General features: G+C 39.8%; 1 protein-coding gene across 5 annotated transcripts in view; it reads left to right on the forward strand.

Annotated features, from left to right (window-relative positions):
* The window catches only part of ZNF106 (zinc finger protein 106), a 67,763-nt gene that overhangs the window by 172 nt on the left and 53,903 nt on the right, over positions 1-13,688 (forward strand). The gene's annotated exons all lie outside the window — the stretch shown is intronic.

A 13,688-nucleotide genomic window follows, 5' to 3' on the forward strand; every position in this document is an offset into this window, starting at 1 on the left:
GGGAGGGTCCCGGTGGTCCGCGCCTAAGGTTTGGGGCTGCAGGACGTGGCCGGGTTTTTGCTCGTGCAGGCTGCGGCACAGGGGCAACCCCTTTCTCCCGGAGCCCGCGCGGTTTACGGGCAGGCGGTGCTTCTGGCTTCGGGTTACAGATTCTCGCGGGGGCGTTCCGACTCTACTTCCAGCCCCGGCAGGAAACGTGCCTGCAAGAACCTTGACCTTTAGGGGAGGCCGCTGACCTCCTTCGGTCCCCGGTTCCGCAGGGATCCCGCAGACCCAGGTGCTTAAAGGCCTCCGGGTCACAGGCCAGGGACACCTTTCGACCTCTTGTGACTGACAGCCTCCGTTCTTTTTCCTCCTTCCGTCTTCTCTCCGTTTGGGATGCGTCTTAATAATAGCTACGATTTATGGAGCGCTTACTACGTGTCAAGCTAGTATTTAGTCTGAATCTCGGTGCATAATTATGGGGAGGAGATGCTTTGCACTCAAATGCTTTGGGTCTGTTCAATTTAATCATCTTTAAGAGTCAGCCTAACCATTTTATTGGGAAGTTTGAGATTTCCTTGGCTGTTAGCAACTTAGGACCATCCGAGTTAAGGGAAGTTCTTCTCTTACCTAGCAAATGAGTGCTTTATCTACCATAATGGTTTATATCGAATTTAGCTAAGCCGAAATAACTTGTGAGCACTTCCTAAAAGCCTAATAGTATTCCAAACGCCATGGGAAATCTTAAAATGTGTTCTAAGCCCTGTTCTCGAGTTTGGTTGTGAATGAATCCATGAAATATTTAGATGCAGTTAGGACTTATTTAGCATCTGCTGCATTGTACACTCTGGTGTGTCACAAAAAAATTGATGAGATACTGCAATGGCAAGTGGATTTTTGAAGCATATTTCTGATGAGGTACCTAAGGGTTTGACCGTAATTTGCTCAAGCTAAACTAGCTAGGGTAAGTGGTGAAATTCACACATGCCAAGTCTCCTCTTTTTCCTGTTACACCAAGTTAGATATTCTAAGCACTTTTGGGAAGCAACTACATTACAGTTACAGTTTCTAGAGTCAACTCCTGAGTCTAGAGAATGGTATGTGCTTTTAAAGGTACTAGAGGGGCACCTGGGTGTCTCAGTTGGTTGAGAGTATGACATCGAGGTCATAGTCTCAGCTCCTGAGTTCGATCCCCACATCAGGCTCTGTGCTTACAGCTCAGCCCCAGGGCTTTGGATTCTGTCTCCCTGTCTCTGCCCCTTCCCCAGCTCACACTCTGTCTCTCTCTCAAAAATAAATAAACATTTAAAAAAATTAAAGAAAAATAAAGGTACAAGGTAGTTTTTGAAGAGAACTTCAGCATGGGTTGAAAGGTGGTAAGAGGGTGTGAAGGAATCTGGTCAAGTTAGTTCATAATCAGTTGCTTTGATAAAAAAGAGAATCTAAAAAGGAAAAACTGCAAATAGTAATTATTTATCTAGCTTAGAGCACAGCACATGTAGTCTGCTGTATAAGAGGCTTCTGTACAAGAAAAGGAAGGAATAATGGTAGATGCTAGATGAATTGGTTCTGGGGCCAGGAATGGCTCTGTGAGAAATATACATGTTATCCATTTCCTAATTCAAACATCATAGTGGGAAGTTTAGGATTAATTTGTGTATCCAGTAAATAACATGTAGGCAGACAAGCACATTGAATGTGCTATCTCCAATTGAAACCTTATAGTCAGTTGGGTTTTTTTCCTCTTCTAATCTGAAAGAGACTATCAAGAAATTAGAGTTCCTAAGTGTCCATCAGTAGAGGACTGGTTAAGTAAAGTATGCCTTTGTAAGAATGAGCCAGCCCTCTGTGTGCTAATACTGAGTAATAACCAAGATACATTAAGTGAAAAAAAAAAAAGTGAAAAAGAGGTTTCACAACCGTGTGTGTGTGTGTGTGTGTGTGTGTGTGTGTGTTTAAACTGTGGTTATTTGTGTGTATATATATACCTAGAATATCTCTGGAAGAATTCAGAAGAAACTGGCAACAGTGACTGGAAGTTGAAGTGGCTGAGAAACAGGAATGGGAAGGGAATTATTTTCTGTATAAGTTTTTAAGAATTTCTTATGAAAACTTTTAAACATCGAGAAAAGTAGAGAAAATACTATATTGAACCCATGTAAATTGATCATTCTTTTTCAAATCTGCTGTTACATTGCTATTTGCTTTTATTCCTGACATTTCACCCCTACACACTTTAATACATGTCTCTAATGAAAAGAACATTTTCCTGCATAACTCAATAGCATAATCACACGAAACAACTAATTCTTGTATATTATCTAAAATCTAATCTTTATTAAAATTTCCCCAAATTTGGGGCACCTGGCTGACTCAGTGGGAAGACCATGCAACTCTTGATCTCAGGGCTGTGAGTTTGACCCCCACGTTGGGTGTAGAGATTACCAAAAAAAAAAAAAAAGAAAAAAAAGAAAAAGATTTAGAAAATTAAATTAAAAAATTTCCCCAAATTGCCCCCCACTTATTTCTTCTTTTTTACTGTTTTTGATCCTATTTCCAATAAAAGTTTGTGTATTGCATTTGGCTTTTATGTCTCTTGAAATCTTTTCAAATCTAGAACAGTTAACTTTTTTTTTTCTTTTTCATCATAACTTGTTGAAGAGACCCTGTCAATGATCTGAATTTAACTGATTGATTCCTAGTGATATCACTTAGCTTGTTACTGCTGACAAAGGTAAGGTAAATGCTTGATTGGTTTCAGGTTAAACACTTTGGGTACAATATCGTAGGCTATGCTCTATACTCTAGTTTTTCCGCTATTAGTGATAGTAGTGGGTGATAGATAGTGATTGATTAGTGGGTTCAGGTGGTAAATTGGAGTTCTCCATTGAAACCAGCTGTACGCCCATTTCTATTTTAAAAATTTGAAACATGTTACCTGTTGAAAATGTAAATAATTACCTTTAGAAAGAAAAGCTCACAGCAAGAAATTGCTTCTTCTTTTTTAAACTGAATCCCTGATTACTAGGTGGTAGTATCTCATTTTATAGAAAAGGAATTTGAAGTTCAGAAAGATTAAAATTTACTTGGGGTAGTAAACCTATTTTTTGTCTACTTCAGAGGTCACGCTTTTCCACCAGATTTTGTAAACTATAAACTGGTATATAAATATAAAATTATTATTACTCCTAGTAGTTATGTTACTTGTCCCTTTATGTCTTTTTGGATAGGTAATCAGTTTCTAATTATATTAGACTTTTTTGGAGTATCAGTAAACTGCGATAGGTCTCTTTAGTGTGATGAACATTCTGAAAGTTCAAAATATATGTGCAAGTCAAACTTCTTAATGATTTCTGGAGTTTCTTTTTTTTTAATTTTTTTTTTATTTTTTCAATATATGAAATTTATTGTCAAATTGGTTTCCATACAACACCCAGTGCTCATCCCAAAAGGTGCCCTTCTCAATACCCATCACCCACCCTCCCCTCCCTCCCAGCCCCCATCAACCCTCAGTTTGTTCTCAGTTTTTAAGTCTCTTATGCTTTGGCTCTCTCCCACTCTAACCTCTTTTTTTTTTTTTTTCCTTCCCCTCCCCCATGGGTTCCTGTTAAGTTTCTCAGGATCCACATAAGAGTGAAAACATATGGTATCTGTCTTTCTCTGTATGGCTTATTTCACTTAGCATCACACTCTCCAGTTCCATCCACGTTGCTACAAAGGGCCATATTTCATTCTTTCTCATTGCCACGTAGTACTCCATTGTGTATATAAACCACAATTTCTTTATCCATTCATCAGTTGATGGACATTTAGGCTCTTTCCATAATTTGGCTATTGTTGAGAGTGCTGCTATAAACATTGGGGTACAAGTGCCCCTATGCATCAGTACTCCTGTATCCCTTGGGTAAATTCCTAGCAGTGCTGTTGCTGGGCCATAGGGTAGGTCTATTTTTAATTTTCTGAGGAACCTCCACACCGTTTTCTAGAGCGGCTGCACCAATTTGCATTCCCACCAACAGTGCAAGAGGGTTCCCGTTTCTCCACATCCTCTCCAGCATCTTTAGTCTCCTGATTTGTTCATTTTGGCCACTCTGACTGGCGTGAGGTGATATCTGAGTGTGGTTTTGATTTGTATTTCCCTGATAAGGAGCGACGTTGAGCATCTTTTCATGTGCCTGTTGGCCATCCGGATGTCTTCTTTAGAGAAGTGCTATTCATATTTTCTGCCCATTTCTTCACTGGGTTATTTGTTTTTCGGGTGTGGAGTTTGGTGAGCTCTTTATAGATTTTGGATACTAGCCCTTTGTCCGATATGTCATTTGCAAATATCTTTTCCCATTCCGTTGGTTGGCTTTTAGTTTTGTTGGTTGTTTCCTTTGCTGTGCAGAAGCTTTTTATCTTCATAAGGTCCCAGTAATTCACTTTTGCTTTTAATTCCCTTGCCTTTGGGGATGTGTCGAGTAAGAGATTGCTACGGCTGAGGTCAGAGAGGTCTTTTCCTGCTTTCTCCTCTAGGGTTTTGATGGTTTCCTGTCTCACATTCAGGTCCTTTATCCATTTTGAGTTTATTTTTGTGAATGGTGTGAGAAAGTGGTCTAGTTTTAACCTTCTGCATGTCGCTGTCCAATTCTCCCAGCACCATTTGTTAAAGAGACTTTTTTCCATTGGATGTTCTTTCCTGCTTTGTCAAAGATTAGTTGGCCATACGTTTGTGGGTTTAGTTCTGGGGTTTCTATTCTATTCCATTGGTCTATGTGTCTGTTTTTGTGCCAGATTTCTGGAGTTTCAAAAAAGTTTTGTACAAAGAAGCATTATGCAGTCTTAGTTCTTGTGCCTTAGGTCTTCTAGGTTTAAAAAAATATATGAGTTAGGGGTGCCTGGGTGGCTCAGTCGGTTGAGGGTCTGACTTTGGCTCAGGTCATGATCTCGCTGTCCATGGATTTGGGCCTCGCGTCAGGCTCTGTGCTGACAGCTCAGAGCCTGGAGCCTGCTTCAAATTTTGTGTCTCCCTCTCTCTCTGCTCCTCCTCCATTCATTGTCTGTCTCTCTGTCTCTCTCTCTGTCAAAGATAAATAAACATTAAAAAAATTAAAAAATACGTGAGTAAAAAGAAAATTAAAAAAATTAACAATGTTACATGTATATTGCTTAATTTTTTGAAAAGAACAAAAAGGTCTATAGTGAAAAATGAATTTCCAACCCCCATGCCCTCAGTTTTTTTCCCAGAGTCAAAACCTATTACTAGTTTCTTGGGTATCCCTCTAGGTAAATTCTACATATGTATGTATGTCATTAGGGTAAATTTTGACATTTATGTATAGAAGTATCTTAGTAACATAACCTAAAATAATACTGTTGAAGGTTATGCTCCAGTTTTTATTGTTTATATCCAAACACCTTTGCTAACTTTTATTCATTCATTTATTCAATATTGAGTACTTACTCTATACCAGATGGTGTGCCAGGTCATAGGAATAAAATAAAGAACACAACAGACATTCCTGCTAGCTGTAATGGAGTTTACTGTCTATTGGGAGAGACAGTCATTCAGCAAATAATTATACTAACGACTGTAGCAAAGATTTGGTACCAACTTTGTGCCAAACACTTAATATGGATTTTCTAATTTATTCCTCGTAACAGCTCTTTGACATTGATTCTGATAATATTTTTGTTTTATGAATGTAGAAACTGAAGCACAAAAAGGTTAAACTACTTGGTCAAGATCACACACAGCTAGTAAGTGATAGAGCTAGGTTTCAAACACAAGCAGTCTGGTAATAGAGATCTTGCTATCTTCCTTTACCCTAATGTAGTGGTTTTTAATGAGTTTGAGATCATCTCCTAGGGAGGTTTGGAAATTTGGGGGGTATTTTTAGTTTCAAAATCATTGAGAGGATGACACTGGCTTTACTGGATAAAGATCCGGATGTTATACATCCTGCAATGTAAAGAACATCCCTACCCTATACAGTAAAAACCTGTTGTACATTTTACATCACTTTCAAATGGCCCAGAGGATGTTCATGTAGGTGAAAAATCTGTTTCTGATCACATGAACTTAGAACTAATTTGTTTTACACATGAATTATTTTTTGTTCTGTTTTGTTTTTGCATAGAGCACAGTTACTGTGTAAATCAAGAGATTGTACTTTTTTTTTAAATTTTTTTTTTTTTATTTATTTTTGAGACAGAGAGAGACAGAGCATGAACGGGGGAGGATCAGAGAGAGGGAGACACAGAATCTGAAACAGGCTCCAGTCTCTAAGCTGTCAGCACAGAGCCCGACGCGGGGCTCAAACTCACGGACCGCAAGATCATGACCTGAGCCAAAGTCGGCCGCTTAACCGACTGAGCCACCCAGGTGCCCCTGTACTTTCTTTATTTCAGAGTTTACAAAGTGTTGGTCACTATTTTGGAAAATCGTATCACGTTCCTGGTATTTTCATCAATGATATAACATGCTTTTATCAGTCTGTATTTGCAGTTTTCACACTCATAGTCTTCATTTAATATAGTCATGCCCAAGCATTTACATGTTGAAGTAAATATTATTTTATTTTTTTAATTTTTTAAAAAAATTTTTTTATTTAGTTTTGAGAGAGAGAGGGTACCAGCAGGGGAGGTGGCGGGCTGGGGTGGAGGGGAGAGAATCCGAAATAGGTTCCATGCTGACAGCACAGAGTCTGATCCAGAGCTGGAACTCATGAACTGTGAGAAAATGACCTGAGATGAAGTTGGACACTTAACCAACTGAGCCACCCAGGTGCCCTTATATTGATATTTAAAATTTGACATGTGTAAGTAAGTTACAGTCACTCTAAATTTCACTAAGGATAGGAGCTATTATAAAATATTTATAATAAAAAGGTATAAATACCTTGAAAGAAAAATTCCATGGTGACCTTTGGGACAGCTGCTTGAAGAGCATACTGGGGATTGTTTCTCTTTTTTTTTTTGTTTTTTTAATGTTTTCTTATTTATTTTTGAGAGAGAGAGGCAGAGCATGAACAGGAGGGGCAGAGAGAGAAATACACACAGAATCTGAAGCAGCTCCAGGCTCTGAGCTGTCAGCACAGAGCCCGATGTGGGGCTCGAACTCACGATCCGCAAGATCATGACCTGAGCTGAAGTTAGACGCTTAACCAACTGAGCCGCCCAGGCGCCCCGTACTGGGGATTGGGGATTGTTATAATCAGGTCTCATATTTATGGATGAATGAAAATTCCCGTAACATTTTAGGGGAAAAAAAGAGGGTATTGTGTCTGATATGGTTGAGAACTGCTGCTCTACTGTCTGCCTCAGAAATAGTCACAGTTGTGATAAGTGGTATGAAGGAGGCACAGGATTTTAGGAGAGAAGTGTGTATGAGGGAGTATGGCCTAATCTGAGAGATCAGGGAGTGCTTCCCCAGGCAAATGACATTTGGGCTGAGATTTGAAGGATGAATAGTTACCTAGATGGAAAGGAATAAAAACATTCCAGGGAGAGGGACCAGCATATGAAACAGCTCTTTGGAGGACTTTGTTAAGTATTTTGGTTTTTGATCTTAAATACTTGCATGCATTGAAGGGCTTTTTTATTTTTTATTTATTTATTTTTAATGTTTATTTTTGAGAGAGAGAGAGAGAGAGAGAGACAGAATGTGAGTGGGGGAGGGGCAGAGAGAGAGAGGGAGTCACAGAATCCAAAACAGGCTCCAGGCTCTAAGCTGTCAGCACAGAGCCCAACACAGGGTTCGAACTTGGGAAGAGCAGGGTCATGACCTAGGCCAAAGACAGACAGTTAACTGACTGAGCCACCCAGGCCAAGGGGCTTTTATTTATTTATTTATTTTTAATTAAAAAAAATTTTTTTTAACGTTTATTTATTTTTGAGACGAGAGAGACAGAGCATGAGTGGGGGAGGAGAGAGAAAGAGGGAGACACAGAATCTGAAACAGGCTCCAGGCTCCGAACTGTCAGCACAGAGCCTGACGTGGGTCTTAAACTCACGGACCGCAAGATCGTGACGCGAGCTGAAGTCGGACGCTCAACCGACTGAGCCACCCAGGCGCCCCAAGGGGCTTTTAAAAGTAAGGAACTGAGGCATAAAACATAAGAGCTTATGGTCTTGGGGCGCCTGGGTGGCTCAGTCGGTTAAGCATTCAACTTCGCCTCAGGTCATGGTCTCACAGTTCATGAGTTTGAGTCCTGCATGGGGCTCTGCTTGGAATTCTCTTTCTTCCTCTCTTAATACCCCTCCCCTGCTCGCTGGCTCTCTCTCTCTCTCTCTCTCTCTCTCTCTCTCTCTCTCAAAATAAGTAAATAAATAAACTTAGAGTGTATGGTCTTGGCTTTTTCTGTGTATGGTTGAAGGAATCATAGAAGTGAATGTTTAGGTTGAGGTGAAATGGAAGTAGACTAGAATCCTGAGCCATTTCATGAAAGACATCTGCCATTCAAGAATCATCCTAGACCCTAGCAGATTTGTCACTAGACCTAGGGCCTCCCACTCCATCACAAGACTGAGGGGCATGTCTTCTTTGATCACCCTCACCTGCTTGAACATTGCCTGGAGCCATTCAGTCAGGTTGAAGGCTCTGAAAAGTGTAAGCATGTGTCTAGTTCTGATCATGGCTTAGTAAGCTCCTACTGGCAGACCTTCCTGCAGATAACAGCTATTAAATCAGAAGTACATAAAACAACTAAAATCACTGGAGAGTTACCCAGAGCAAACAGATTCTGGAAGGGAATTAACACTTGAGGAACTGATGCACATGATTTCCCATTTTCATGGCTCTAGTCTGTGCCAGGTAGGGTGGTTAAATTTCTGATGTTAAACTTCTAGTGTCTTTGGCCTGAAGAACCAAAAGATAAGGCTCTAGGCAAACACACCTATTGGGAAGTAAAAGGAGAATCCTGAAAAATAGAGAAGCCTCAAACTCTTGTGAATGAACTCTACTGAAATCTTGACAGAGTGTGGAACTATGCATGTGTAGAACAGACTCTAAGAAGTTCAGCTAAGGGTGAAATAACTGAATTGAGATTTCATCTACCTAAGAAACAGAGTTTGCAGTTTGAGTCAACCAATTTACATACCTACTAAAAGAAAAATAAATTAAAAAAAAAATCACTCTTTGGGGCACCTGGGTGGCTCAGTCGGTTAAGCATCAGATTTCGGCTCTGGTCATGAACTCACGGTTTGTGAGTTGGAGCCCCACGTCAGGCTCGTGCTGATAGCTCAGAGCCTAGAGCCTGCATCAGATTCTGTGTTTCCCTCTCTTTCTGCTCCTCCCGTGCGTGCGCATGCACACACACTTTCAAAAATAAACATTAAAAAAAAAAAATCGGCACTCTTCAGAGGAATATAAAGGAATTCAGAGTCTCCACAATATAACATTTATAACATCCAGCATATATTCCAAAATTACTCATATACAGAGGATCAGGGAAATGTAACCTATTCTCAAGTTAAAAGACTATCTTAATCTTAAAATACTCAAATGTTGGAATTAGCAGGAAAGGATTTGAAACTTTTGAAAAATATGTATTAGTAAAGAAAAGGAAAATGATGCACAGGAAAATATACTCGTAAAGAATGAGTATTAGGGGACATGGGTGGCTCAGTGGGTTGTGTCTGACTTCAGCTCAGGTCATGATCTCACAGTTTAAGTTTGAGCCCCACATCAGGCTCTCTGCTGTCAGCACAGAGCCCACTTTAGATCCTCTGTCTCCCCCTTTCTCCGGCTCTTCCCCACTTGTACATGCTCTGTCTCAAAAATAAATATTTTTTAAAAATGAGTATTAAATAATCAAATGGATATTCTAATGTTGAAATATACAAAACTGGAAATAAACTGGTTGGGCTAAAAGCAGAATGGAGACGCCTGAGGAGAGAATCCATGAAATTAAAGATCAATAGAAATTACTCAGTATGAAGAGCAGAAGAAGAGTAAAAGAGAAAAAGGAAGAGATCCTCAAGGACCTGTGGGCAATATAAAAAAACCAACATACTACATTGGAGTGCCAGAAGGAGAGGTAAAAGAATGGGGAAGAAGAAAAAATACTTGAAAATGTAAGGGCTGAAAACGTCCCAAAGTTAGTGAAAGGGATAAATTGACAGATTCTGTAAGCTCAGCACACCCTAAGAAGGATAAAGACAAAACCATGCAAACCGTAAGTTTAACAATGAAGAAAACCATGACTAGGTACCTCACAGTCAAACTGTTGAAAGCCAAAAATAAAAGGAAAAATCCAGAACGCAGCCAAAGAAAACATGTTATAAATAGGAGGGTAATCATGAAGGCCAGAAAGAATAGAAAATCTTTAAAATGCTGAAAGAAAAACTTGACAATCCAGAATTACAGATTTAGTAGTATAGCATTCAAGAATGAAAGTGAAATAAAAATAATGTCAGTTAAAAGAAAACCAGGAGAATTCATTACTAGCAGATTTGCACTACAAGAAATGCTAAAGTTTGGTCTAAAAGGAAATGATACCAGGTGGAAACTTGACTCTTCATCAGGGAGTGAAGAACATCAGAAAAAGTAAGTAAGTGGATAAATACAAATCTTGTCCTTTTAATTTCTTAAAACAACATACAACTGTTTAATAAAGATGCATCATCTTGTGGAGATCATCACATCATATAGATATAAAACATACACCATAAGGCATGGAATGGGAGTTGGGGGTAAGTTGACCTATATGGCTACAAGGTTTGTAAAATGTACTTGAAGTGGCAAATTATTATTATTTTTTTTTATGTAACCTTTTTTTTTAATTTTATTTTTTAAAATTACATCCAAATTAGCATATAGTGCAACAGTGATTTCAGGAGTAGATTCCTTAATGCCCCTTACCCATCTAGCCCATCCCCCCCCCCACAACCCCTCCCCTAACCCTCATTTTGTTCTCCGTATTTATGAATCTCTTCTGTTTTGTCCCCCTCCCTGTTTTTATATTATTTTTGTTTCCCTTCCCTTATGTTCATCTGTTTTGTCTCTTAAAGTCCTCATATGAGTGAAGTCATATGATTTTTGTCTTTCTCTGGCTAATTTCACTTAGCATAATACCCTCCAGTTCCATCCACGTAGTTGCAAATGGCAAGATTTCATTCTTTTTGATTGTCGAGTAATACTGCATTGTGTGTGTGTGTGTGTGTGTGTGTGCGCGCACACCACATCTTCTTTATCCATTCATCCATCGATGGACATTTGGGCTCTTTCCATACTTTGGCTATTGTTGATAGTGCTGCTGTCAACATAGGGGTGCATGTGTCCCTTTGAAACAGCACACCTGTATCCCATGGATAAATGCCTAGTAGTGCAATTGCTGGGTTGTAGGGTAGTTCTATTTAGTTTTTTGAGGAACCTCCATACTGTTTTCCAGAGTGGCTGCACCAACTTGCATTCCCACTAAAAAAAATTTTTTTTAATATTTATTTGTTTTTAGAGGGAGAGAGTGTGAGCAAGGGACGAGCAGAGAGAGAGAGAGGGGCACAGAATCTGAAGCAGGCCCCAGGCTCTGAGCTGCCAGCACAGAGCCCGATGTGGGCCTCGAACTCATGAACCGTGAGATCGTGACCTGAGTCGAAGTCAGACGCTTAACTGAATGAGCCACCCAGGTGCCCCCTGAAGTGGCAAATTATTAACACGGAGTACAGGGTAAAATGATAGGGTGTATTTTGTAGTTCTGGAGCACTCATGGTAGAGAAAATGTGAAGAAGCACTGCTAAAAAGCTAGTAGAAAAATTAAAGTGAATAATCCAAAAGAAGACAGGTACAGCCTAACAGAAATAACGGTAGGCCTAATCCAACCATATCAATTTTTTAATATTTATTTTTAAATAATTTATTTTGAGGCGGGGGAGGGGCAGAGAGAGAGGGAGAGAGAATCCCAAGCAGGTTTCATGCTGTCAGCGCAGAGCTCCACACAGGGTGTGATCCCATGAACCATGCGATCATGACCCAGGCTGAAATCAGGAGTCAGACGCTCAACTGACTGAGCCACCCAAGGAGCCCCTGTGTTTATGTATTTTTGAGAGAGAGAGAGAGGGAGACAGAGGATCTGAAGTCGGCTCTGTGCTGACAGTAGTGAACCCAATCAGGCCCTCGAACTTATGAACTGTGAGATCATGACCTGAGCTGAAGTCAGATGCTCAACTAACATAGCCACCCAGGTGCCCCATATCAAGAATTTTATTTAGTATAATGGAATAGATATTCTGATTCAGTGCATACAGACAGATTGGCTAAAAGTAAATGCATGGAAAAATGTGTCTTTCAGTCAGTAAGCATAACAAGGCTAGAATGGCTATGTTCATGTCAGATAAAGTAGAGTTCAAGATAAAGTGTGTTGGGACCCCTGGGTGGCTCACTCGGGTGAGCATCTGACTCTTGATTTTGGCCCAGGTTATGATCTCACAGTTCATGGGTTCAGGCCCCACATCAGGTTCTGTTTTGGGAGTGTGGAGTCTGCTCGAGTTTCTCTTCCTCTCCCTCTCTCTCCCTCTTTCTCCCTCTTTCTCCCTCTCTCTCCCTCTTTCTCCCTCTCTCTCCCTCTCTCTCCCTCTCTCTCCCTCTCTCTCCCACATCTTTCTCTGCCTCTACCCTGCTTGCTGTCTCTTTCAAAATAAATGAGCTTAAAAAAAAATTAAGCGTGTTGCCAGAGTTAAGGGGGTCTTTTCATAATGATAAAAATGTCAATTCATGACATTATCATAAACACATATGTGCCAAACACCACAGCTTCATAATACATCAAGCAAAAATTGATACAATTAAAGAAAAGGGGTGCCTGGGTGGCTCATTAAGTATCCAACTCTTGGTTTTGGCTCAGGTCATGATCTTGCAGTTCATAAGATTGAGCCCAATGTCAGGCTCTGTGCTGACAGTGCAGAGCTTGCTTGGGATTCTCTCTCTCACCTCTCTCTCTGCCCCTCCCCTGCTCATGCTCACTCTCTCTCAAAATAAACTAAAAAAATTTTTAAAAAATGGGTAACAATCATAGAGACTTTAACATTCTTCTCAATAACTGATGGCTAAAGAAACAAAAAAATCAGTATAGATCTGCACCCAACTACTACAGAATACATTTCTTTTCCCCAAGTGTATTTATAAACCAGATACCAGGTTGTAAATCATGTCTCGATAAATTTGAAAGGATTGAAATAATACAGAATATATTCTTTGACCATGATGGGATTAAAGTAGAAATCAAGATGACTAAAATATCCCACAAATATTTGAAAATTCAGTTAAACTTCTAAACCTATATCAATGAAGAAATCACAAGAGAGATAGTGATTTGAACTGGATGGTGAAAATACAGCATCAAAATTTGTGGGATAATGGTAATAGCCAAGAGGAGCCTGAGGAGGCATCATGACCAAATGTAATGTGGTATCCTGGTTGAAATCCTGGAAGAGAAAAAGGATATTAGGTAAAAAAATCTCGTTGGGGTGCCTGGGTGGCTGAGTTGGTTAAGTGTCTGACTTCAGCTCAAGTCATGATCTCATAGTTCATGAGTTCAAGCCCTACATCGAGCTCTGCACTGACAGTGTGAAGCCCGCTTGGGCTTCTTTCTCTCTCTTTGTCTCTCTCTCTCTCTCTGCTTCTACCCCCCTTGCATGCACTCTCTCTCAAAAATAAATAGATAAGCGTTTTTTTTTAATATGGAAATAAAATATGGAGTTAAATTAATTATCAATATTGGTTTATTAAT

The sequence above is a fragment of the Felis catus genome, chromosome B3 (genome assembly GCF_018350175.1).
Source record: "Felis catus isolate Fca126 chromosome B3, F.catus_Fca126_mat1.0, whole genome shotgun sequence".
NCBI classification, from domain to species: Eukaryota; Metazoa; Chordata; class Mammalia; order Carnivora; family Felidae; genus Felis; species Felis catus.